Source organism: Rana temporaria, chromosome 5 (genome assembly GCF_905171775.1).
Source record: "Rana temporaria chromosome 5, aRanTem1.1, whole genome shotgun sequence".
Taxonomy (NCBI): Eukaryota; Metazoa; Chordata; class Amphibia; order Anura; family Ranidae; genus Rana; species Rana temporaria.
Window position 1 is genome coordinate 178,701,556 of NC_053493.1, and position 27,676 is coordinate 178,729,231.

Genomic DNA, 27,676 nt, shown 5'->3' on the forward strand with positions numbered 1-27,676 from the left:
AACAAAAAAAGAAGTGGAAGATAACCCATGGGTAGTTCTCTTTCATGGGGGGGAGATTCCAGAGAAGGAGTACAAGGGTTCACTGATCCCTCATTTATTGAACGCAGCGAAACGATTGATTCCCCTTAAATGGAGAGACGCGAAAAGTCTGCAAATGTGGGAGTGGATCGACTCCGTAGAGGACACTTATAGGAGAGAGAAAGTAAAATACGGGATCTATAAACACAAGGTAGGGGAAAAGGATATATGGGTACCCTGGTTGGAATTTAAAAAGTCCTGGAGGTTCGCAGAAAACCTGAGAGAGGAATAGGAACGCATTTTTCAATTAAGGGAATAAATTCTTACAGTGGAGTCGTGGGATGGTCAAGGGTGGGGGTGGGTAGGGGGGGAGGGGGGATTTAGTTGGGGAGGGGGGAGATGGGGTGCTGGGTATTTCTTTGTCACGCAGATAAAACCTTTTAAAAATTCCGTACTTACTATAAAAGAGTGAGTTCTAAACGGTGAAAAAAAAAAAGAGGAAAATATAAAAATAAACAAATAAATAAAATAAAAATAATAACAAGTATAAAAATTTGCAAAAGAAATGCACCACAAATGATGCTAAACCAGATGTAGAGACGGAATTATGAATAAAATCATGAGCAAGTCTCTCGCTGTGGTGAAGTCTGAAGTGGCAAAAAAAAAAAAAAAAGAAAGAAAAAAAAAAAAAAAAAGTTTATTAAATGATTGCAGTAAGTGCCCAACCATAAAAAAAAAAATGATAAATCTGTCATATGTACTAGTGCATACATTTCATAACATACATGCTTTTCACATCATATCAGTTATTAATAAATAAGTAAATAATCAAAATGTGCTCAAATCTAAAAAGCATTAATGTTGAAACTGACAGTGCCTTCTCATTTTTACTAACTTCCTTCCATGCAATTTACTCCACTTGACTCCAGTGTATGGTGCCAATAGAATTACAGTTGTGCTCATAAGTTTACATACCCGGGCAGAATTTATGATTTCTTTGCCATTTTTCAGAGAATAATTATGATAACACAAACTTTTCCTTCACTCATGGTTAGTGTTTGGCTGAAGCCATTTATTATCAATTACTCTTTTTGTATCATAGTCACAACAGAAACTAACCAAATGACCCTGGTCAAAAGTTTACATATCCTGGTGATTTTTGCCTGATAACATGCACGCAAGTTGACACAAAGGGGTTTGAATGGATATTAAAGGTTACAATTCTCACCTGTGATCTGTTTGCTTGCAATTAGTGTGTGTAGAAAAGGTCAATGAGTTTCTGGACTCCTGACAGACTCTTGCATCTTTCATCCAGTGCTGCACTGATGTTTCTGGATTCTGAGTCATGGGGAAAGCAAAATAATTGTCAAAGGATCTGTGGGGAAAAAGGTAGTTGAACTGTATAAAACAGGAAAGGGATATAAAAAGATATCCAAGGAATTGAGAATGCCAATCAGCAGTGTTCAAACTCTAATCGCGAAATGCAAAATGTGGGGCTCTGTTAAAAACAAACCACAGTCAGGTAGATCAACTACAATTTCAGCCACAACTGCCAGGGAAATTTTTTGGGATGCAAAGAAAAACCAACAAATAACTCTGAAAACATGTGGTGTGGCTGTTTCAAGATGCACAATAAGGAGGCACTTGAAGAAATATGGGCTGCATGGTCGAGTCGCCAGAAAAAAAGGCATTACTACGCAAATGGCACAACGTATCCGGCTTACCATACGCCAAACAGCACAGAGACGAGCCTCAAACCTTCTGGCACAAAGTCATTTGGAGCGATGAGACCAAAATTTCGCTTTCTGGCCACAACCATAAACACTACATTTGGAGAGGAGTCAGCAAGGCCTATGATGAAACATGGAGGTGGATCGCTAATGTTTTGGTGATGTGTGAGCTACAAAGGAACAGGATATTTGGTCAAAATTGATGGCAAGATGAATGCAGTATGTTATCATACAGGAACATTTGATTTCATCAGCCAGAAAGCTACACATGGGACGTATTTGGACATTCCAACATGACATTGATCCAAAACACAAGGCAAGTCGACCTGTCATTGGCTACAGCAGAATAAAGTGAAGGTTCTGAAGTGGCCATCTTAGTCTCCTGACCTCAATATCATTGAGCCACTCTGGGGAGATCTCAAACGTGCAGTTCATGCAAGACAGCGCAAGAACTTACAGGAACTGGAGGCTTTTTGCCAAGAGAAATGGGCAGCTTTACCATCTGAGAAAATAAAGAGCCTCATCCACAAATACCACAAAAGACTTCAAGCTGTCATTGATGTTAAGGGGGCAATACCCGGTATTAAAAACTGGGGTCATTTGGATAGTTTCTGTTGTGATTATGATTTAAAAAGAGTAAACACAGTTGATTGATAATAAATGGCCAAACACTAACCATGAGTGAAAGAAATGCCTTTGTGTTATCATTCATATTCCCCCTAAAAATGGCCAAGAAATCATGGCCCAGATTCACGTACATCGGCGCATATCTAGACCGGCGTAACGCATCTCATTTATGTTACGCCGGCTCAATTTAGAGATGCAAGTACCGTATCCACAGAGTATTTGCGTCCAAATATGTGCCGGCGTAACGTAAATGTGGCCTTCTCCCAGGCCACAAGCCTCATCTGGAGGCAGGAAGGCGACACGCAAGACCAGGGGGGTGGCCGAGGTTCTGCCGGCAAATCTGCGGAGGGACCAGGCCCTTTAGACCCGCCATCTGGGTCAGGTCACCCAGACTTTGGGCCGGATGGAGGAGAGCCTGGCCTCCATCAAAGAAAACGTACAGGACATGAGCTGTAACTCTCTGACAGTGATTAACTGTTTAAATGACTTGCATACCGCCACAGCAGGTGTGGGTCAGGATGTGCGTGCCCTGACCCAGGCTGTCCAGGCCAACACGGCAACCCTCAATGTGGCGCTCACTCACATTGCCGTGGCCTTGGAGGGCAGGCCGACAGGTGGGCAGAGACCAGGGGATGCTCCTAATACCCCCCAATGAGTCTCCCCTGAGGGGCCGTGGCCGCCCCAGGCGGGGGTCACGCCAGCGGCGTTAGGTGTTTGTCTTTTTGTTTAGTCAGTGTTTTATGTTTATTAGTTCGTTTTTAATGTGTTTATGATTTGTTTTATGTTTGTGAATGATGTATGATTGTGGGGTGACATTCCTGCCGGAAAAGGGGTGTCACCCTCTTTTGTGGTGGAGAAGGGTTCCCCAGGACCAGGGAGAAGTGATCCCCAGGTCTGTGTGAATGGTGTATGAATGTACAGTGACATAATTGGAGCCTTGGCGTGGTGTTGCTGCTCCCTAGTACCGTGCGGTGTACTGTGGTCTAATCCAATTTGATGTGGATGTGCGGTGTGTGTGCTAGGGACCACAGTGGTTTGCATGCATGCATTCTCATTGTGCCATGATTAATGTGTGTGTTTAACGTGCAGAGATGCCTTCTGCGAGGCGTCTCCTGACTTCTGCTCCCTCAGAAGATGGGGTACCCTCGGTTAGGGGGGGATTGCGTGGTTCGGGGGTCAGGTCATCCCGTAGCTCAATCTCCAGGCCATTTCTCACGGCGAAGTTGTGCAGCATGCAACATGCACCGATGATCTGGCACACAAAGTTTGGGGAATACAACAGGGTACCCCCAGACTTATCCAGGCATCGGAAACGGGACTTCAGGGGCTCTGACGGTATATGTAGCTGTCATGGCTGGATCCTGGGTGTTTGGCACAGACGTGCCATATGAGGTATTGGGCATCGGCTATCACCTGTACGTTGATGGAATGCCAGTGCTTCCGATTGCGATATATGTGCTCTGTCTCACAGGGGGGGCCGTAGTGCCACATGTGTGCAATCAATGGCCCCCACGGTGCGTGGGAATTCTGCAATTCTGTAGAAATCACGCATTGCCTTCATCCGCAGGTCCTCCTGGGTGGGTTTGATGATTTGGTTGGCCATGCGTCTGAGGATTGCGGGGACAACCTGGTGCACACATCTGCTAATGGAGGATTGTGACATCCCAGCCACCACTCCACTTGTACGCTGAAACGAGCCACTGGCAAGAAAATGGAGTGTTGCCAGTACCTTGACCAGTGGCTGCACTGCATGTGAGCGTTTTGTCTGGCTGGTGATGTCATCTTTCAGGGTTGTGGTTAATTCCACGATGGCAGTAGGGGTGAATCTGAAGATGCGATACACCTCCGAATCACCCATGCCAAAAATGTTTATGCGTGGTCGGTATATCCTCTCCCGTGCCCTCCTTCTCCTCCTCCGTTCCCTCCTCCTTCTGCGCGCATCTAAAGCCAGTAGTATAGCTATGACCATGGATGCCCCTGGCATGTTGGCATACAGATTGTTGTCCTGCAAGTGTGTGTGCTCAGCTCGTCACTAACGCTGTTGCTTTAGCTGATGTGCACACGTCTGGTGCAAAGTTAAAGCTGCTTTTATGAGGGGTAACTTTAGACTGGACGTACAGCTGATGCGCACCGCGCGTAGCCTGCGCCGGTCAAACGTACTTTTGTGGATCGCCGTATCTCCCTCATTTGCATATTTGCATAGCAAAACAATGGTGCGTCTAGCGTATATTTGCGCCCACGATGCGCCGGTGTAAAAGATTACGTCGGTCAGAAAAAGCCTATTTTCAGGCGTATCTCGTTTTGGGGATACGGCGCATAGATACGCCGGCGCATATGTACACTTACGCCACGCATCTCGAGATACGCCGGCGTAAGTGCTTTGTGAATCTGCCCCCATATATTCTGCCAAAACTTATGAGCACAACTGTATGTGTTTTCTTCCTCCTGCGTCTTTCCAACGCCCAATCTCTGTGCAATGAAATAACTCTTGACCTGCTATTTTCTTTCACAAATGTTTTATTGAAGTTTAAACAAACATCAGGTATTAAAGTCAAGGTTGAAAATGTGAACTCAGGCAGAGCTTATAAACTCAATAATACAAAGTGTTAAATCAAAGTGCCAACATATAACAAATAGTGTTATTCAGACAATACACAAGCATAAAGCAAGACGTTATCCTAATAAAGTCCAGTGCAGATTAAACTATAGTGTCTTTCTTTACGGTACATCACGGGACACAGAGCACCATAGTGATTACTATGTGGGTTATAGGTCACCTTCAGTTGATGGACACTGGTACACCCAAGACAGGAAGTCCCCCTCTATATAACCCAGGGAGTACCTCCGTTTTATAAATACAGGGAGTACCTCCGTTTTTTCGCCAGTGCCTAAGGTGTTGGTTAAAGAAGTGCTAAGAAGAGCTCCCCTGGAAGGATCCTTATAGGATCAAGGGGCTTTGCAACCAGATCCATTCAATTGTGAAAAAAGCCCAAAGTGGATGGTACCCAGGCCTCGAGGAATAAGAACGAGGTTTTGCCTGTAATGCTTCTCTTTGGGGGCTGGACCCTGGGATCCAGCACTTTGTTCATACAACTAATACCAAAGATTATCTGGCAGGGTGCTGTACAGGTCCAAGGGAGTGGACCCCACATAAAGGGGACCCGGTCCTTGAAGGTCTTTCATGACACAGCTCGCCGTGATGGGTGAAGATTGGGTCTGTCTGGTTTCCAGCAGTATCCTGTGGCAGGAAAGGTAAGTGAAGATAATCCTTAGGAACACATATGTTCGCTTATGGATTTCTTCCTTTGAGTAGATGTTGTCTTGCCTGTCTTCACCACTAGAGGGTGTGATAGTACAACATACCTGATGTTTACTGTACCACGCTTCCCCAGTGATAATGCTCAGTGTCATCGAACACCTCGCTTCCTCTCCAGTCTCAGCTACAAGGAAGGGTTGGGGGGATCACCAGCCATTTTACATGGTGCCTGGTGTCCCCTAATAGCAGTAGCCCTCCTCCTCTTCTCCCCCTTCTTCCACTGGCTATCCCAAGCCACGCACACATGGGAATAAAACATTTAAATAGGCGTTCCTGGACAGAGGGGCGTGGCTTAGCACAGCGTGCACATTGTTTTTCACACGGCGCAGGGCTGACTGTTTTTAAAAAAGCCTTTACCCTAAGAGCATCTGGGCATGTTAGCTACAGTATGTGGTTGAACTGGATACATGCATTCCTAAGGCCCCTTTCACATTGAGGAGTTTTTCAGGCGGTAAAGCGCTAAAAATAGCGCTGCTATCCCGCCTGAAAAACTCCTGCACTGCAGACTCAATGTGAAAGCCCGAGGGCTTTCACACTGAGGCGATGCGCTGGCGGGAGACAAAAAAATCTCCTGTCAGCAGCATCTTTGGAGCGGTGAGAGGAGCGGCATGTATACCGCTCCTTCACCGCTCCTTCCCATTGAAAACAATGGGAACCGCGGCAATACCGCTCGCAATGCGCCTCTATAGAGGCGCATTGCGGGCGGTATTAACTCTTTATCGGCCGCTAGCGGGGGTTAATACCGCACCGCTAGCGGCCGAATCCCACGGCAATCCCGGCGGTATAGCGCCGCTATTTTTAGCGGCGTTATACCGCCACCGCAGCTCCTGCCTCGGTCTGAAAGGGGCCTAAGACACGTCTACTCAGCATCAGGCTGAGCAGTGATAGCAGCATATAAATTTAATTGTGATAAAAAATGATCAGCGCATAAATTAAATAGATCAATAATGGATGAATAAATGATACTAAAAGTGATGTATAAACTAGTGGTCAAATGCCAAAAAATTACAAAAATGTATTATGGCAAAAAATATATACTATAAATATAATTGTGCAAAGTGTAGCAATGTGCAAAAAACGCATGAGATGAATAGTAAGACAAAAAAGTCCCAAAAAGTGGATGATGAATGTCCTTGTGTAGACAAGTATCAAACAAACAAAGGTGTCTTCACAAGTCTTCTTGTGTGACTCTTCTATAAGTTGTGCTCACAGAGTGCTTACCTTATGGCAGGTATGTAACAGCTTGTATGGATGTAAATATATCCAGGGATGGTTCCACTGCGTGGGTCTCCAGCTGCTGTCTGTCACTGTGGATGGAGAGGAAGCCTTTGATGAAGCCATGTGATGTGGCGTAACTAGTAAGGACCTGATGCACCAGGAAACACTAAGAACTGAACGCTGAATCGCTGTTTGACATTGCTTTTCAAACCTTTATGTAAGTTTCTAAGTTTTTATCAATTAAAAGTTCATGATTTACTTCACGATGGGATGTCTTTTTGCTTTATACTCTGGCACACACCGAGGAGAGATCCTGTGAAACCATCCACAGTGTCAGACAGCAGCTGGAGACCCACGCAGTGGAACCATCCCTGGATATATTTACATCCATACAAGCTGTTACATACCTGCCATAAGGTAAGCGCTCTGTGAGCACAACTTATAGAAGTGTCACACAAGAAGACTGTGAAGACACCTTTGTTTGTTTGATACTTGTCTACACAAGGACATTCATCATCCACTTTTTGGGACTTTTTTGTCTTACTATTCATCTCATGCGTTTTTTGCACATTGCCACACTTTGCACAATTTTATATATATATATATATATATATATATATATATATATATATATATATATATATATATATATATATATATATATATATATATTTATTGTATATATTTTTTGCCATAATTAATTTTTGTCATTTTTGGGCATTTGACCACTAGTTTATACATCACTTTTAGTATCATTTATTCATCCATTATTGATCTATTTAATTTATGCGCTGATCATTTTTTATCACATCCACTTGAGGTATATAATTATTTATTTACTTATTCAGATTAAGCAGCATCTTTGTTGTTTTACCTTCATCTTTTATATTTGTGTGGTGGCGCGGAAGCACTTTTCACTTTTTTTCTCATATAAATTCAATTGCTGGACTAAAGCTCAGCTTTGGATGCATTTATATTGGTTCCTCTGCTTTTGTGCTTAGGCTTATGCCTTACCGAAGAGGGGGTGCAGGTACAGCAAAGAGGCACACAAGGGCGTCGCCATTGGGATCTGAGGATCCTAGTCATGCTTCCACAGTATCATCCTCTCCTAAAAGACCTAAATCGGCTGGCCAGGATGAGCCATTGAGACTGTCAGGTATTGCAGCTACTCCCAATGTCTCAGTCCCTGTATATGTCACTGAGGACGTTTTTTCTTTGGCTTTGGTTGGTTTAGAAGGAAGGTTAGCTGCTTTAAGCGCATCTTCTTCCCAGAGTAAAAAAAAGTGCGGTAGGTCCCCCTCCCCACCAAGCAAAGGAAAAAACGGTGGGCAGATGAAGTTGAGTTACCATCTGGGGACCGGGAAGAGGGACAGACTGACGATTCCTTCTCTGAAGAACCCTTCTCAGCCTCGCAATCTCAAAGGTTGCTAGTGCAATCCCTTACAGAGTTGGTCTATTCTGCGTATAAGTTCCACTCAGCTTAGATGGCCAAAACCACCATTTCCTCTTTAGGTTTTCTAAGGCCCCCACAGGCTCTACATGCCTTTCCTGTCCACTCATTGCTGAAGCAGCTTATACACTGATTGGGATCAACCATATAAGCATTTTCTTCCTCCTAAAACATTTTCTTTACTTTACCCCATTGAGGAAAAATTCACCAAGAAGTGGAGTGTACCAGCAGTTGACGATGCTATCTCTTGTGTGAATAAAAGTCTGACTTGTTCAGTAGACAATGTTCAGGTGTTTAGGGTTCCAGCAGATAAAAGACTGCAATCTTTGCTTAAGACCTCTTTGCTGTGGCTGGTGCAGTGGCTCAACCTGCAGTGGCAGCAATAGGCATTTGTCAATCCCTAAAAGACCAGATGAAGCAGGTTCTCAAAGTTGTTCCTGCTCAACAGGCCCGGACTTAGTCTAGCTACCAAGGGCTTTATGTTTTGCGGTTGACGCTATTAAAGATTCTATTCATCTTGCCCTTCTGCTAGTGCATATGCCTAGAATTCTGTGGTTAAAGCACTGGTCAGCCAAGTCAACATGCAAAAATCTTTTGGCGGAGTTTCCCTTTCATGGAAAGGAGGATTTGGACAATTACATCCAGAAAATTTCAAGTGGTAAAAGTACCCTTTTACCAGTTAAAAGAAGGAGTAGACGTCCTTCATTTAAATGTGCTTCCTCTCCAGGACCAGGGGTGACTGCCTCCAGGCAGTCACGACGGGCTCCGCCGTCAGGTTCAAGAGGTAAACCTCAAGGTCAAGCCCAGGGGCAAAAGAAGCCCTGGGGGCAAAAGCCTACAAAGCAGAGTCCCAAGGCCTCCTTATGAAGAGGCGCCTCTGCTCGCTCGAGTGGGAGGAAGGCTTCTGCAGTTTTCAGGGACTTGGCGTGAAGAGATCCAGGACAGATGGGTCATCTCCACAGTATCTCTAGGCTACAAACTAGAGTTTCGAGTGTTTCCACCATCTCGTTTTTTGAAATCAAACGTTCCCAAAGATCCAGTGAAAAGAACATAGTTGGCAACTTTGCAAAAAAAATCCAGGACACATTTTTGCTTTGCGCGCCGCTGTGGAAAAATGGGCGTGGTTTACGCAGCTAGTGGGAGTGGCTTAAATGGGCGTGTCTCAAAGGGTGTGTGGTTAGAGTCTGAGAGGAATGAGGGATGGAGGGAGAAAGAAAGGGAGAAATAAAGGGAGAAAGAAAGAAGGAGTGAAGGGGAGAGAAGGAAGGATGAAGGGACAGCAGGTCCAGATCCTACACCACAATAGAAATATGTTTATTCCAAAGTTTAACAAATCAGCAGATGAAAATACTCCAAACACTTGGTGTTAGCGCTTCAGTCATCCCGGCACCATGGTTGTTATGGTGTCAGGATGATTGAAGTGCATTATTTCTAGCATTACATTGTAATATACAATGAAATTATACAACTTACCATAATGCAGAATCAGTGTTAGCCCTGAGTGTGTCACTTGCCACGTCGCCTGCCACCAGATGCCATCGGGTGCCCCCAGCAGAGTCCGTCTTTACATCAGGCATTCCCAGTGGAGTCCCCCCTTACATCAGGTGCCCCCAGCGGAGTTCGTCCTTACATCAGGTGCCCCCAGCGAAGTCCGTCCTTGCATCAGGTATCCCCAGTGGAGTCCCCCCTTACATCAGGCATCCCCAGTGGAGTCCCTCCTTACATGAAGCATACCCAGCGGAGTCCCTCCTTACATCAGGCATTCCCAATGGAGTCTCTCCTTACACCAGGCATTCCCAGTGGAGTGCCTCCATACATCAGGCATACCCAGTAGAGGGCCTCAATACATCAGGCTTACCCACTAGAGCCTCCCCTTGCATCAGGCATACCCAGCAGAGTCTCCCCTTGCATCAGGCATACCCAGCTGAGTTCCCCCTTACATCAAGCGTACCCAGCGGAGTCCCTCCTTACATCAAGCATACCCAGCGGAGTCCCTCCTTACATCAGGCATTCCCAGCGGAGTCCCTCCATACATCAGGCATTCCCAGTAGAGTCCCTCCATGCATCAGGCAAACCCAGCGGAGTCTCTCCTTACATCAGGCGTACCCAAACGAGTCCCTCCTTACATCAGGCGTACCCAGCGGAGTCCCTCTATACATCAGGCGTACCCAGTGGAGTCCCTCCATACATCAGGCATGCCCAGTGGAGTCCCTCCATACATCAGGTCCCCCCCCATTGGAGCCCCCCCTTAATCAGGTGTGTCCCCCATTGGAGCCCCCCTTAACCAGGTCGATGTCCCCCCCATTGGCGCCCCCCTTAGTCATTTGTCCCCCCCATTGGAGCCCCCCTTAGGTGTCTCCCCCATTGGAGCTCCCCTTAGTCAGGTGTAGCGGTGTCTCCCGTGTCAGACGCTATTACTGTTTCCAGTTCCCCGAGGGGGAACAAAGTAGAGGCGGAGCCAGCCGCGTGGCTGCAATAGAAATTAAGCTGCGGCGCCACTCAATTTCTATTGCAGCCAAAACACGGATGGCTAGTACAATAGAAAATAAAGCTACTGCTATTTTCTATTATACTAGCAACCGGGTTTTGGTCTTCTTAAAAATGCCCGTGGACCTCTAGCGGCGTCGGCCTGCGGTGGTGAAAAATCTGGAAAAAAATGATTTCCCGGGACAAAATAAATCTGGGAAAAGGGTGTAATGCCACGTACACACGATCAAAAAACTTCGTTTTTGAAAAACGTCATTTAAAATGATCGTGTGTGGGCTACACATAATTTTTCAGGTTCTGAAAAACGACAACCAAAAAATTCGAACATGCTCCGTGTGTGGGCTAAAACAACGTTTTAACCCGCACATGCTCAGAAGCAAGTTATGAGACGGGAGCGCTCGTTCTGGTAAAACTACCATTCATAATGGAGTAAGCACATTCATAACGCTGTAACAGACAGAAAAGCACGAATCGTCTTTTACTAACAAGGAATCAGCTAAAGCAGCCCAAAGGCGAATAGAACTTTCCCTTTAGAGTGCCGTCGTACGTGTTGTACGTCACCACGCTTTGTTCATAATTTTTTTTAAACGATGGTGTGTGGGCAAGGTCGTTTTTAATGATGAAGTTGGAAAAACGTCGTTTTTTTGGACATGCTGAAAAACAACGTTTTTTTTCATGCCGAAAAATGATCGTGTGTACGCGGCATCAATCCCAGGAATGTCCCAGGAAATCTGGGACAGTTGGCAACTATGAAAGAAGATCTTTGTTTCTGGCGATAGACCGATTGATGTCTCAACGGGTAATCATAGAGATCCCCACAGAGGAGCAGGACTTGGGGTGTTATTCAAATCTCTTCACTGTACCAAAACCGAATGAAGATGTCAGACCCATTCTAGATCTCAAAGATCTAAATAAGTTCCTAAATTTCCGCTCTTTTCGCATTGAGTCAATCCGGTCAGTAGTTTCCACCCTACGGGTGACATCAAGGATGCGTATCTGCATGTCCCTTTTTTCCCCGCTCACCAGAAGTTCCTGCAATTCGCAGTAGAGCGGCGCCACTTTCAGTTTGTGGCCCTCCCCTTCGGTTTGGCTACTGCACCCCGAGTGTTCACAAAGGTTCTGGCCCCGCTTCTGGCGAGACTAAGGGCCTAGGGTATAGCAGTAATGGCATACCTGGACAACCTGCTGTTGGTAGATCAGTCAGTAGCTCGCTTGGATCAAAGTATGGTCAGCACGGTCAAGTATCTGGAACACCTGGGTTGGATTCTCAACTTAGAGAAATCATCCTTGCGACCAGTAAAAAGGCTGGAGTACTTGGGTCTGGTCATAGACACAGCCCAAAGAAGAGTGTTTTTGCCCCAGACAAAGGTCAGCGCCATAAGGGAGCTGGTTAAGGTAAGGAAGAATCCTCCCATTCGCCTTTGCATGAGTGTAACGAGAGTCACTTTTGGGCACAGGGTGAGCAAGAAAATAACGGACATTAAGAATATGTTTTGGATCACTTTAAAATGGGACAGTAATATTTATCCACAATATTCCCCAGGATATTTGTAAAGGACTATTTACTGTTTGTTTGATTCTGAACTCAGCATGTTAGTTGAAAGAGGCTAATGTCATCACCCCCAGCCACCTGTCTGCCTGTTGTAATGTTAATGAATCCAGACTAACTTCTAAGGATCCTTTCATGGGGGCTTGGGCTAATTGACCCTGTATTGTATGAAAGGATTCCTGTGATAATGTGTATTTAAGTTCAGGAGACTGCCAGGCTGCTAAAAGGAATTAGGTACTTAGCATGTTAATTAGGTCTTGCCCCAGGTGTATTTCCAGAGTAATATGATGCACCTCCTCTTTTAACTGTGTAAAAAAGTGTGTTTTTTTTAATAAAGATTGTCAGTCCTGCTTAAAACCTCAAGACAGAGCTTTGTCTTGTTATTGAAGGAGAATTATTCTTATGGGTCTTGTTTGCCTGACTGGAGTGTCAGTAGCTGCCTTGGTGCTCGGAATGGGAATGTCCTAAATGGCTTTAACTCCTCTCATATACGGGGTGCCGTTACAATGAGGTTGTTAGGGAAGATGGTGGCTTCATTCAAAGCAGTTATGTTTGCCCAATTTTATTCAAGACTATTACAAAACAGTATTCTGTCTGCTTGAAACAAAAAGATCCAAGCCTTGGACTTTCCAATGTACCTGGCCCCAAGGGTGCGCCAGAGCCTCAGTTGGTGGTTGATGACCAAAAATTAGCAAAAGGGGAAATCCTTCATACCAGTTACCTGGAAGGTTGTAACAAAGGATGCCTGCCTTTCGGGCTGGGAAGCAGTTCTGGAAGAGGCTACTGTCCAAGGGAAGTGGTCTGAAACTGAGAAAACCTTGCCCATCAATATCCTAGAAATTTGGGCGGCACGTCTGGCTCTGAGGGCCTGGACGTTTAGGTTACAGGATTGTCCCGTCAGGATTCAATCCGACAATGCCACCACAGTGGCCTATATCGATCACCAAGGGGGCACCAGAAGTCACGAAGCCCAGAGGGAGGTGAACCATATTGTGACTTGGGCAGAGAGGCATATCTGCAGTCTTCATTCCGGGAGTATAGAATTGGCAGGAGTATTTCTTAAGTCGCCAGCAATATAGACTTATTGGCGTCCAGGTTCAACAAGAAGTTGGACAACTTTGTGTCAGGGACAAGGAATCCACTCGCATATGGGATGGATGCGTTGGTGACCCCGTGGGATCAGTTCTCACTGATTTATGCGCTCCCCCCAGTTCAGCTGCTAGTGCAGCTTCTTCACAGGATCAGGGAGGAAGGGAAGCCGGTAGTTCTTGTAGGCTCGGCATGGCCCAGAAGATTGTGGTATGCAGAGATCATAAAGATGGCAGTAGGGGACCCGTGGACCCTTCTACTGTGTCCAGACCTGCTCTCGTAGGGACTAGTGCTCCATCCTACCTTACAAACTCTAAATTTAACGGTTTGGCTATTGAAACCGTCATTCTAAAAAAATCGGGGGCTTTCAGGTTCAGCGGTGACTACCCTGATTAATGCTAGGATGCCGGCCTCCAGAGTAATTTATTATAGGATCTGGAGGGCATATGTTTCTTGGTGCGAATCCAAGGGTTGGCATCCTCGGAAGTATGTCATAAGTAGAATTCTTACCTTTCTACAGTTGGGGGTAGAAATTAAGTACTTTCAAGGGTCAAATCTCGGCCTTATTGGTATTGTTTGAAAGACCGCTTGTTTGCATTCCTTGATCCGGGCCTTTAAACAAGGGGTAACGCGTATAAATCCACCAGTTGGGTCGCCCTTATGCCCATGGGACTTGAGTTTAGTTTTGTCAGTGTTACAAAAACAGCCCTTTGAACCGATACGCCATATTCCCTTGATCCTTTTGACACGGAAATTGTTTTTTCTGGTTGCTATTTCCTCTGCAAGAAGAGTATCAGAGTTGGCTGCTTTTTCTTGTAAAGGGCCATATTTAATTATTCACAAGGACAAGTTGGTGTTGCGTCCTCACCCAACCTTTCTGCCTAAGGTAGTGTCAGGTTTTCATCTAAACCAGGATGTTGCCCTGCCTTCCCTTTTTCCAGAACCTCGTTGCACTCTCTTGATGTAGTGAGAGCAGTCAAGGTCTATCTGAAAGCGACAGCTCAGATATGGAAAACTGATTTTTTGTTTGTACTGCCAGAAGGCCCCCAGGAAAGGGCAGGCAGCGTCGAAGTCTACTCTTTCTAAGTGGATTCGACAGGTTATTATTCAGGCTTATGGTTTGAAAAGGAGGGTTCCACCTTTTCAAGTTAGAGCGCACTCTATCAGAGCAGTAAGTGCTTCATGGACGGTGCATCACCAAGCCTCATTGACTCAGAACTTGGTCTTCTGTCTGTCTTCTGTCCATACATTCACTCTATTTTATCAGGTGGATGTAAAAGGGCATGAGGATGCCACCTTTGGGCGCAGTGTGCTGCTGGCTGCAGTATAGGTCCTCACGTCTGATGGTGTCCTGCTTTTATTTGTGTCTCCCTCCCTTCAGATAACATTGCTTTGGGACATCCCACATAGTAATTACTATGGTGCTCTGTGTCCCGTGATGTACGGTAAAGAAAATAGGATTTTTATAACAGCTTACCTGTAAAATCCTTTTCTTGGAGTACATCATGGGACACAGAGGTCCATCCCCCCTTGTTGGGATACTTATTGCTTTGCTACAAAAACTACTTCCTGTATGGGAGGGGTTATATAGAGGGGGACTTCCTGTCTTGGGAGTGCCAGTGTCCATCACCTGAAGATGGCCTATAACCAACATGGTAATAACTATGGTGCTCTGTGTCCCGTGATGTACTCCAAGAAAAGGATTTTACAGGTAAGCTGTTATAAAAATACTATTTTTCCTTCATCCACAAGTAGCGCTGAACGCATAAATAAATATGATATGCTGACCAGATTAGTGAAAATGTCTAACACACCCCACACGGTGCTCCAACCAAAATAGACAATTTACTGGTGCTCTATCCAGTGTTAACAAGGTATCAGGAATCCCATGTGTACCCTTTGGACAGCATAAACTCACCAGAAGGGTTGACAAAGGTCAAGCATGCTTTGTAGGAAATGGGATGTATTCCTCTGTGCTCTTAGACCTCCAAAGTTCCACTCAGGGTGAGAAGAAGGCAAGAAAAAATACTCATATCATAAAACCTTTATTAAAATATATAAAAGCAAGCAATGCACTCACATTTGTTGGCGTCTACAAGATAGCAGGCAAGGCAGTCAGGGTAAATTTTGTGTAGAGATTGCAGCTGCTCCACATGTCACAGGAGCCAGCTCGCAATTCCGCCTAACACACAGTAACCCAGATGACATTAGAGCAATTCAGATCTGTCCCAATCCATTTTGCCCAATAGGCTTCCTCAGGAGGCTGGACCTAAACAACTACCTCACCCTCTATAAATACACAGAGTAATTAACACCTTAAGCACACAGTCTGCAAGGTAACAGAGAATACCAGCCCATTCTTGATACCTTGTTAACAGTGGATGGAGTGCCAGTGAATTGTCTCTTTTAGAGCACCGTGCGGGGAGTGTTGGACACTTTCACTGTTCAGATCAATATATTGGGGCAGATCCACAAAGCACTTACGCCGGCGTATCTCGAGATGCGCGATGTAAGTGTATATATACGCCAGTGTAACTATGCGCCGTATCCACAAAACGAGATACGCCTGAAAATAGGCTTTTTCCGACCGACATAATTTTTCTGCATCGTGGGCGCATATATATACGCTGGACGCACCATTGTTTTGCTATTCAAATATGCAAATGAGGGAGATACGGCGATCCACGAACGTACGTGCGCCCGACGCGGGCTACGCGCGCCGCGCATAAGTTATACGTCCGGCCTAAAGTTACCCCTCATAAAAGTAGCTGTAACTTTGCACCAGACGTGTGCAGGTCAGCTGGAGAGCAGCTTCAGCAGCACCGTTAGGGACGAGCTGAGCATCCACACTTGCAGGACAACAATCTGTATGCCAACATGCCAGGGGCATCCATGGTCATAGCTATACTACTGGCTTTACATGCGCGTAGAAGGAGGAGGGCACGGGCGTGGATATACCGACCGCACCCAAATGTCTTTGGCATGGGGGCTTCGGAGGTGTATCGCATCTTCAGATTCAGCCCTGCTGCCATCCTGGAATTAACCAGAACCCTGAAAGATGACATCACCAGCCAGACACACCGCTCACAAGCAGTGGAGCCACTGATACTGGCAACACTCCATTTCCTTGCCAGTGGCTCGTTCCAGCGTACAAGTGGAGTTGTGGCTGGGATGGCACAATCCTCCATTAGCAGATGTGTGCACCAGGTTGTCCCCGCAATCCTCAGACGCATGGCCCACCAAATCATCAGACCCACCCAGGAGCATCTGCGGGTGAAGGCAATGCGTGATTTCTACAGAATTGCAGGATTCCCACGCACCGAGGGGGCCATTGATTGCACACATGTGGCACTACGCCCCCCCCGTGACACAGAGCACATATACCGCAATCAGAAGCACTGGGATTCCATCAACGTACAGGTGATAGCCGATGCCCAATGCCTCATATGGCACGTCCATGCCAAACACCCAGGGTCCAGCCACAACAGCTACATATTCCGTCAAAGCCCCATCCCAACAGAATTCGAACGAAACGTGTATGGGCACAGCTGGCTGGTTGGTGAGTGACATGGGAGTCAGGCATGACTGTCCTACCCCATGATGCAGACATCACAAGGGGCACATGCATGACTAACATCCTCCTGTCTTTTCCCTTCCAGGTGACTCTGCATATGCACTTGGGCCCCATCTCATGACTCCATTCCGGAATCCTGAAACCCCAGGAGAGAGAAGATACAATGATGCGCACACACGTACCCGTGGCTCAAAAACAATCAGCTGCAAAGAAAACAACAAAAGTATCTTGCTTCAGGGGGGGAAACAAGCGGATGTACTTTTGCACTGGACGGGCGCATGTCTGGGCGTATTTATGCCCTGGGCGTATCTCACTGATTACGCCGGGCCTAGTTCGTATCTCACTAATTATGCCGGGCCTAGTTCTGAGCATGCGCAGAGAGGCACTGAACATAGTCGGCGTCACGGCGCATGCGCCGTTCGTTCGGCCCTTCATTTGCATGGGGTCACAGCTCATTTCAATGGAACACGCCCACTTCCTTTCTACTTTGAATTATGCTGGCTTACGCCTAGGAATTTACGTTGCGCCGGCGCAACGTCGGGCGCAAATACTCTGAGGATACGGTACTTGCCTCTCTAAGTTGAGCCGGCGTAGCGTAAATGAGATGCGCTACTCCGGCCTATATATGCGCCGATGTACGTGGATCTGCCCCTTAATCTTTATGTGTTGAGCACTATAATTTAATATGTACTGGACTTTATTTGGATAATGTCTTTTTTTTTTCTTTAAGAGCCCTTTCACACATGCACAGTCAGGCGGACATTATTGGACGCTCCATGCACCTCTATGGGGTGACGGATGTTTTCCATTCGTCTGCTGGATCAGATAGAATCGGATGAAAACGCACAGGCGGATCTGTTTTCATCTAATCTCCTCATAAAGGGCAGAGAGGTTCCGACAGGTCCGTCTCTGCTAAATAGTGAGCGGAGACGGACCTGCCATCCGCTGGCTCAGCGGAGATCCACTGGTTGATCCCTGCCAAACAAGCGTAGTCCGTCAAAACGGACACCCCCGTGTAAAAGGGGCCTTAAAGTTACATTTTTCATTTGTATTTCAGCAAGAAGGAAATAATGGTACAAAACTCATTGGTGCATCCAATGACATTGAACAATCAGAGCAGAATGAATCACAGAATATTGCAAGTACAGAGATAATAAATGAAGACAAAGCTGATCCGGCATGTAATAAAAGGGTGGAAACTAGACCAAATTTTTTTTTCTATTAGGGAAACCCCTTAAAATAAAAGCTCACTGTAGCTATATGCTGTATACGTATGAGATGATGATACCTCTCAACTTCCAGATAGGGGGCATGCGTGTGCATCGCCGGCACCACAGAATCCATGTTTGCAGGCACCCACTGATGATCCAGGAGAGAGGCAGAAAAAAATAAGGTAGATCGCCGTTCTGACAGGAGGGTAGGCATGGATCCTGTGTAACTGCAAAGCATCTCCTAGAAAAAGCACCTCCCACACTGTAATAAAGCACAGGCTAGGCACACAGTTAACCCCCTTGATTGTCCCTGATGTTAACCCCATACCAGTCAGTGTAATTAGTACAGCGACAGTGTATATTATTAGCAATAAGCACTGGTCCCCAAAAAGTGTCACTGTCCAAATGTCACATTCCCGCTAGAAGTCACTGATTGCCGCCATTACTAGTAATAAATTAATAAAAATATCCCATAGTTTGTAGACACTATTAGCCAGATTAAGGTAGACGTGCCTAACTTTAGGCAGGCGTAGCGTATCTCATATACGCTACGCCGCCGTAAGTTAGAGAGGCAAGTACAGTATTCACAAACAACTTGTGTCCTAAGTTATGGTGGCGTAGTGTAAATGTCCCGGCGTAAGCGCGCCTAATTCAAATGTGGAAGAGGTGGGCATGTTTTAAGTAAATTAAGCATGACCCCATGTAAATGACGTTTTGAACAAACGGCGCATGCACCGTCCGTGGACGTAACCCAGTGCGCATGCTCCATATTACGCCGCAAAGACTCATTGGTTTCGACGTGAACGTTAATTACGGCCAGCCCCATTCACGGCCGAGTTACGCAAACGACGTAAAATTTGACGCGTTTCCGACGTCCATACTTAACATTGGCTGCGCCATCTTTTTGGTGGATTATGTTTACGCCTGAAACCGCCTTACGTAAACGGCGTATCTTTACTGCGACGGGCAAGCGTACGTTCGTAAATAGGCGTATCTCGCTGATTTACATTTTCTAGGCGTAAATCAGCGTACACGCCCCTAGCGGCCAGCGTAAACAGACAGCTAAGATACGACGGCGCCGGCGGTCGTATCTTAGCTACATTTAAGCGTATGTCAATTTGAGAATACGCTTAAATATACGACGCCGCAGATTCTGGGTTACGACAGCGTATCTACTGATACGCCGGCGTATCTCTACCAGAATCTGGCTATATAACTTTTGTGCAAACCAATCAAATATGCTTATTGGGATTTTTTACCAAAATATGTAGCAGAATAGATATTAGCCTAATTTATGAAGATTGATTTTGATCTGATTAATTTGATTAAAAAAAAAAAAATATTGGATAGGTTTTATAGTAGAAAGTAAAAAATATAGTTTTTTATTTTTTTCAAAATTTACGGTATTTTTTTGTTTATAGCGCAAAACAGAAAATATGCAGCGGTGATCAAATACCACCAAAAGATAGCTGTATTTGTGGGAAAAAAAGGACATACATTTTATTTGGATACAGCGTTGCATGACTGTGCAAATGTCAGTTAACCACTTGGTCCGGACCAATATGCTGCTAAATGACCCAAGGGGTTTTTACAATTCGCCACTGCGTCGCTTTAACAGACAATTGCGCGGTCGTGCGACGTGGCTCCCAAACAAAATTGGCGTTCTTTTTTTCCCCACAAATAGAGCTTTCTTTTGGTGGTATTTGATCACCTCTGCGGTTTTTATTTTTTGCGCTATAAACAAAAATAGAGCGACAATTTTGAAAAAAATGCAATATTTTTTACTTTTTGCTATAATAAATATCCCCCAAAAGCATATATAAAAAAAAAATGTTCTCAGTTTAGGCCGATACGTATTCTTCTACCTATTTTTGGTAAAAAAAAAAAATCGCAATAGGCGTTTATCGATTGGTTTGCGCAAAATTTATAGCGTTTACAAAATAGGTGATATTTTTATTATTTTTTTTTTTTACTACTAATGGCGGCGATCAGCGATTTTTTTCGTGACTGCGACATTATGGTGGACACTTCGGACAATTTTGACACATTTTTGGGACCATTTTCACAGCAAAAAATTCATTTAAATTGCATTGTTTATTGTGAAAATGACAGTTGCAGTTTGTGAGTTAACCACAGGGGGCGCTGTAGGAGTTAGGGTTCACCTAGTGTGTGTTTACAACTGTAGGGGGGTGTGGCTGTAGGTCTGACGTCATCGATCGAGTCTCCCTATAAAAGGGATCACTCAATCGATTCAGCCGCCACAGTGAAGCACGGGGAAGCCGTGTTAACATACGGCTCTCCCCGTTCTTCAGCTCCGGGGAGCGATCGCGAGGGGGCGGCTAGAAACAAATAGCCGCGCCCCCTTGTCCCGGATCGCTCCTGAAGCCACGGGAACCGCCGCATGTGCGGGGGGGGGGGGGGGGTCCCGACCGGACCCCCGACCCACGTCTAGGCAGGGACGTACAGGTACGCCAATGTGCCTGTCCGTGCCATTCTGCCGACGTAAATGTACATGCGGCAGTCCGGAAGTGGTTAAAGGGGTTGTAAAGGAAAACATTTTTTCTCTTATCGTCCATGGACGGACACAGCTCCTTAAATCTTGACAAGTGGGTTATGTTCCCTGTTTACAGGAGAGGACTAGGCAGAAACATGTTAAATAGTTAAATACATGTTACATTAACAGAGTTGAACAGCCCCGCCCAGGGGGCGGTCCCTCCAGACATAACCCTCCTCACTGCAGCTTGCAGCCCCAGCAAAGGAGAAGGACGTATGGCTCCCTTTGGGCCCAGCGCCCTGAGGAAAAGATTTTATTTTATTTTATTTCTATTTTGTCTTTTGACTTCTGTCAACTGTCGCCTGAGAGACAGGCTGGATATTATAGATCCTTGTAGTCTTCTCAGTTCGGCCAGCGAGCGTGAGCACACCCTTGCAAAGAGGCTGGGTCTGCCACAACATGCCCCATGACTCCTGGGGAGGCCAGTGAGCTTTGCTCCAAGGTCCGCACATGACTGGGCTGTGGTGTTGTCTCATTCACAGCGGACCAGGCCGACGGCTACCTCCATTGCGCTTGTATGCCTGTCTGGAATGCGTCAGCGAGTCGTCGCGTGGACCGGTAAGTACAGTCCCTCCCTCTTAGGAGGGGTAGTATGGCTGAGCATTCCTGTGGTTTGAGTATTCTCTCTTCCCTGCTCCCTTTTTTCCCTCCGTTAATTGCTGTCCGGGGGGGGGGGCACCTGGGTGAGGGGACTGTGCGCCTGGCCTGTGGTATTTAACTGTGATAGTCCGCTTTTCTGGAAGTTTTGAAATTCTGTGTTTTGCCGCCGTTTCTGAGGCGCTGGCACCATTTTTTGGGGGATTTTCAGTTTCTATTGAAAATCCCATTGGCGGCCATTTTGTTGTAGCCCGCCACGATACAGCATATTTTGGCGGTTGGCCATTTTCCTGTGGCGCGCCAGGCTCTATGTGCTACGCTCGGCAATCATCTTCCCTGAGCCTCTAGCATGATTCCTATGGCGCGCAGCACACGTTATCTTCACACAGCACCTCACAGCTTCCTCACGTTTTTCTTCCCACTCGCACACAGCAGTTGTGTGGGACACGGGCGGCAGCGCTGGACAGTGCCCTCCGGTGTGGTGAGTCCTGGACCCCTCTCCTTCCTCTTACTCTCCCCCCCCCCGGGCAGCGCAGCAGGAGTGGTGGCTGGGAGGCTTTTATTACTTAACTGGAGTCAGTGGTTTTGTCTGCATGTTTGCATAAGCCACAAAGCAATATCTGGGTCCTTCCCCAACATGATTCCTACACAGGGTTCATTATTGGTCCTGGACACTTTTGTGCCAGGGTGGGGCTGAAAGGCGGACGGGGGTTAAAAGGAGTGCTCCCTCCCCCCCTTATCCCCTGGGGAATGCTCTGTAATGGAGCCGTGGACCAGATATCTGGGTCAGCAGGTTAAGGCATTATGGGTGCGCTCAGGGCCGCTGATAGGGCAGTACAGCCAGCCCTGTTGTACCGGGCCCGGCCCCCACCAGCTCCACAGGGGGGCCCGGGCAACTTTACAGTTAATTTATGTAGGTTAAAATTTTGAAGGCATACCCGCTACTATTTGCTTAGAGAAGGGGGGGGGGGTGTTGTAATTAAATTTTCCCGGGCCCCATCTGGTCTACAGAGGGGCCCAGGAGATGAGCGCAGCGTTTGGACTATTTTTCGGGCGCATGTACAAAAATCCGCGCCGCACATTGCTCTTCTGCTAGTTAATTTTTTTTCCCGGCTGCCGCTGCCCATTGCCTTCCCTGGCGGAGTGATACTACGAGGCTCCGCTTAGCCCCGCCTCCCGTGATCAGGTGCTGACTGTCGAGACTCAGCCGAGGAGACAAGCGTCTCAGTGAATAAAATGGAGCAAGAACTTGGAGGACAGCGACGCGTGGCTGCACATGCACTACATACAGTGAGTGGAAAACAGAAGATAGAATGCTTCACTGTGTCTCACTTAGGCTACCATACAGCATAGCAGGTTATGATTATCAGCATTCTGATACTCATGCAGGCAGCACAATCAGCATATGTTCTGTCATGGATCTGTTACAGTGTGTCCTATTGCTGTTTGGTGCTTACTTTGTTATGGCTGTACTGGGTTTGTAACACACAGTACAACCATAAGTTAACAAAGTCAGCACCCAAAAGCTATGTGTCACTGAGATCAATGACAGAGCACATGCTGACTGTGCTGCCTGAGCAATTTTCATAATGCTAATAATCATAAGACGCATTGAGATGTTACTCTACACTTGCGTTTGGGAGGGGGGGCAGTAAACATGCCCCCCAACCACCCCCTTTAACCGCTTCCAGTCCAGCAACATACTGTTACATTGCTGGTGATATCTTGATCATTGCTGCAGCAATGATCAAGATATCATATTCTAGCCTCAATGAGTCTGCACAAAGTAAAAGTAATCCTATTGGCTAAGGCCTGGATTACGTTTAAAGGCAGTAGAAGGGGCTTCCAACACTGTCCCTCCATCACCTTTACTGGGCTCTCCCATGCAATCAGGGGTCCCATTTAAGATGTGAGCAGCAACATCTAGTTCCTGGGACACAGAATGCGTGCATATGTAAACGGTGACAAATCTGCAGAGGTTGGGTCAGGGGAGGAGCCTGGTGGGGTCGAGGGCGGGGTTAAAGGGGGCCCCGTCGGGAAGGCTGTACTGGGCCCTGTGATTTCTAACAGCGGCCCTGGGTGCGCTTCTCACTGCTGTAGGGACTCTCTTCAGCTGGTTAGTGCAGCTGGGTTTCCGCCAAGGGCTCGGTCTTTTTTGATTCACAATTCAGACCGCTGTGTGTAAACAGGTTTCTTCCTTCTGTGCCCTTCTTTGATAATTTCTTAGATGCGGAAATGAGAAAAGCCGCTGAGGGCTTTTGTAGTCCCTCACCACCGGGCAGTTTAGGGGAGCCCTTTGAGGGGAGCCCTTTTCAGAGGTGGGCCTCCCCTCCGGTGGTGGACCCTCCGGGCATGTATAGGTGATACTTTCCCTATTGCACGGGACCCCCCCGCTTATATGGATCTGACTGATAGCAGATCCGAAGTATTGACCCTTTCCATGTTTTCATGCTGGGGTCTGACCAGCGGCCTATTGGGCCACTACTCTGGGGTCTCATTTACTCACAGACCTGTTCCCCCTTTTGGAGAAACAGAAATGATGAATGGAGGAGGATGAGTGCTGGTTATCTCTCCCTCTGCCTTGAATGACAACTCAGGGTGGTGTAATTCTGATGCTAACCACTTATAATCACCATGTGGCATTTTGCACTGGACAGGGGAGGAGCGCGACTCTCTCCCGAAGTGATTAGGCGAGCGGACCAGCTGGTCCAGGGCCTTCATATAGGTGTCAGGGCCAAAGCGCTGTACTTCCTCCTTTGCCACACCTGCGCAGTAGATTGGCTTCCCGGCGGCTAATTGGGCACTTCAGACGTGTACGCATGCGCGCGCACTGGGCGCGGCGTGCGCACGGGCACGTGACCTCTCGGGGCCAATCACCAACGTGACCGCCCTATTTAAACCAGCTCCTGTCAGTAGACAGGTTGCTGGTTTATCGTCAGCTACTTCCTGGACCTGTTTCTCTGGAACCCTTTCCTGTTGGAATTCCGTTCGACTCACCTCTCACCCGCAACCTGACCTCGGCTTGCTTCACCACTCTATTTGAACTCTCCTGATCCAGACCTCGGCTTGTGACTTGGACTCTGTTGTTGTTTCTCCTGCCCTTGAACCTCTTGACTTGTGACCCGGATTTGCTATCTTCTCTGCTCCCCGAACCCTGGCTTGCACCCCGGACTATCCAGCTTGTCTCCTGAACTCCTTCAGTACCGGCTGTCCGGATTCATTACTGTCTGTTTCCTGTTCCCGTCTGCCGCCATCCAGAAGCACCTGCTATCTACGACCATCACTAAGCAACGCTTCTCCACTGGCACCGGTACCGCCTTGTGCTTCCGCCACCTGTTCCAAAACTCAGTGGGCGGGCGCACCTGGTCGTAAAGGTGAACCACCCTCTGCATTTCGGTCCCGGTGAGTACTTGATTCCTGATAGTATAAACCAGCCTCTAAAACGAAATGTCCGAGACCGACAGGGTGCGTTCACCTTTCGAGACACTTTGCCAGCAGGTGTCCGCGCTTACCGAGGCGGTACAGAAGCTTCAGGAGGGATATGTCCAAGTTGATGACCGCCTACAACAATTAACTGGGTCTCCTGGGGTATCAACTCCTCCTGCTGCATCTGTTGCCGGGATTTCCTCATCACAGTTCGCTCCCGGTTCAGCTGTCGGATTGATCCACCCGGAACCCCGGGTCCCTCCTCCAGAGCGTTTTTCCGGCGAACGCCGGAAATATCGGGCGTTCAAGAACGCATGTACTCTATACTTAGACCTCCAGCCTAGAACTTTTTTCTCCGAGGCCGTGAAAGTTGGGTTTGTTATTTCCCTCTTGTCCGAAGAACCCCAAGCTTGGGCACACAGCCTAATGGAAAAACGAAGTCCGATCCTAGATTCACTGGACTCTTTCTTTGATCATATGGCCCAGCTATATGATGACCCGCAGCGTATGGCCTCTGCCGAAACCGTCCTCCATAATCTAACTCAGGGAAGACGTCCGGTAGAGGATTATACCGCAGAGTTTCCGCAAATGGTCAGCTGACACCGGTTGGAATGACGCAGCATTAAAATACCAATTCCGCCAGGGACTCTCAGAGACTCTCAAAGATGAGTTGGCAAGAACCGAGGCTCCTGCTTCATTAGAGGCCTTGATCCAATCCGCCACTCAGCTGGATCGACGTTTACGAGAACGGCGCACTGAGCGTTTTCAGACCTCACGCCCTGCCTGGATTCCACCCAGAATAGTCCCAGTCTCATCTCCTCCTGCAGTTCCTCAACATGGTAGTCTTCCTGACCCGGAACCCATGCAACTCGGACTGGTCCGAACTCCTCTCACCAGTGAAGAGAGATTACGTAGACGCCAGAATAACCTGTGTCTGTATTGCGGTGCCACTGGTCATTTTCTTCGCACCTGCCCTATAAGACCAAGTAAGTTCCCGACTCAACCCATTTTCAACCTTCATGTCTCAAACAGTTCCCAAACTCATCTTGTCCTCTTCATCTCTTTACAGCTACCGGAAAAGACCATCCGCCTCCCAGCCATCCTTGATTCAGGTGCATGCAGTAATTTTCTGGACTCTAATTTAGCCCTTAAACTCCACATACCCCTTCGCAATAAGGATCAACGCCTGCAAATCCATCTGGCCGATGGCTCTCTTCCTAAATCGGGACTAGTCTCACAAGAAACTGTGCCTCTTCTAGCCATTACTCATTCAGGTCATCAGGAATTTCTACGACTAGATCTCATTCCTTCACCGCTTTTTCCTATTATTTTGGGACTCCCCTGGTTGCAAACACATCAACCCTGTATTGATTGGCTACGGAAAGAGGTCAACTTTACGTCTTCCTTTTGTGCCCAAAACTGCTGTGCACCCACGGTAGCCACCTGTTCAACTGTGGTAACCTCACCTGAACTTCCATCTCACGTCCCCTCTGTTTATGATTGCCCGATTGATCTCCTACCCGGCTCTGAGATACCTTTCGGCCGCATTTTTCCGCTGTCTGAAACCGAGCTTGCGGCTCTTAAGGAATACATTGACGAAAACTTGCAAAAGAACTTTATCCGACCCTCTTCTTCTCCAGCAGGGGCAGGTATCTTTTTCGTCCAAAAGAAAGATGGCTCTTTACGACCCTGTATCAACTACAGAGAACTGAACCGGATTACCATCAAGAATAGGTACCCGTTGCCTCTCATACCAGAGCTTTTTCAGAGATTTCGAGATGCCCAGGTGTTTTCCAAATTGGATCTGAGGGGTGCCTACAATCTTGTTAGAATCCGGGTCGGGGATGAATGGAAGACCGCCTTCAGGTCGCGTTTTGGTCATTTTGAATACCTCGTCATGCCATTCGGACTCTGTAATGCTCCGGCCACCTTTCAACATCTAGTTAACGATATCTTTCGTGAGTTTTTGGACGATTTCTTGGTCGTATACCTGGACGACATCCTCATTTTTTCCCCTTCTCTTGAACTTCATAGGCACCATGTCAAGAAAGTTCTCACTATCCTCAGGAAACACAAATTATTTTTGAAAGCCGAGAAATGCGAATTTGAAAGAACGACCATACAGTTTCTGGGATTCGTTATCTCCACCGGCGGGGTCGCCATGGATCCCCAGAAGATTAAAGCCATCTTAGACTGGCCGACACCAGTAGATAAGAAGGCAGTGCAACGGTTTATTGGCTTCGCCAATTTTTACCGGCGATTTATCGTCGGGTTTTCTGCCATCGTAATTCCTATCACTCAACTTACCCACCACGGCAGCCACTTTCACTGGTCACAAGAGGCTCAGGAAGCTTTTGAGAAATTAAAAATTATTTTTTCTTCAGCACCTGTCTTACGGCACCCTGACCCAAAGTTGCCCTTTACTTTAGAAGTAGATGCCTCTGAGACAGCCCTAGGGGCCATTCTTTCACAAAGGCAAGGGTTAAAGTCCCTACTCCACCCTGTGGCCTTTGCCTCCCGGAAGCTAACAACTCCCGAGAAGAATTATGACGTAGGGGACAGAGAACTTCTCGCTATTAAATTCGCCCTCGAGGAGTGGAGGTACTTGTTGGAAGGAGCGATCCACCCGATAATAATTTTTACTGACCATAAAAACCTCGAGTACCTGCGCTCCGCAAAACGTTTGAGACCTAGACAAGCTCGATGGGCTCTTTTTTTCTTGCGATTTAATTTCCATATTACTTATAGGCCTGGTTCAAAAAATGGAAAAGCGGACGCACTTTCCAGGATGTTCCCGGAGACTCCTTGCACAGCTGAACCAAGTACCATT

General features: G+C 47.0%; 1 protein-coding gene and 1 pseudogene across 2 annotated transcripts in view; both read left to right on the top strand.

Moving 5' to 3' along the window:
- ATPSCKMT (ATP synthase c subunit lysine N-methyltransferase) overlaps positions 1-27,676 on the top strand; it is a 197,487-nt gene that overhangs the window by 90,516 nt on the left and 79,295 nt on the right. The gene's annotated exons all lie outside the window — the stretch shown is intronic.
- On the top strand, positions 23,929-24,034 carry LOC120942097 (annotated as a pseudogene).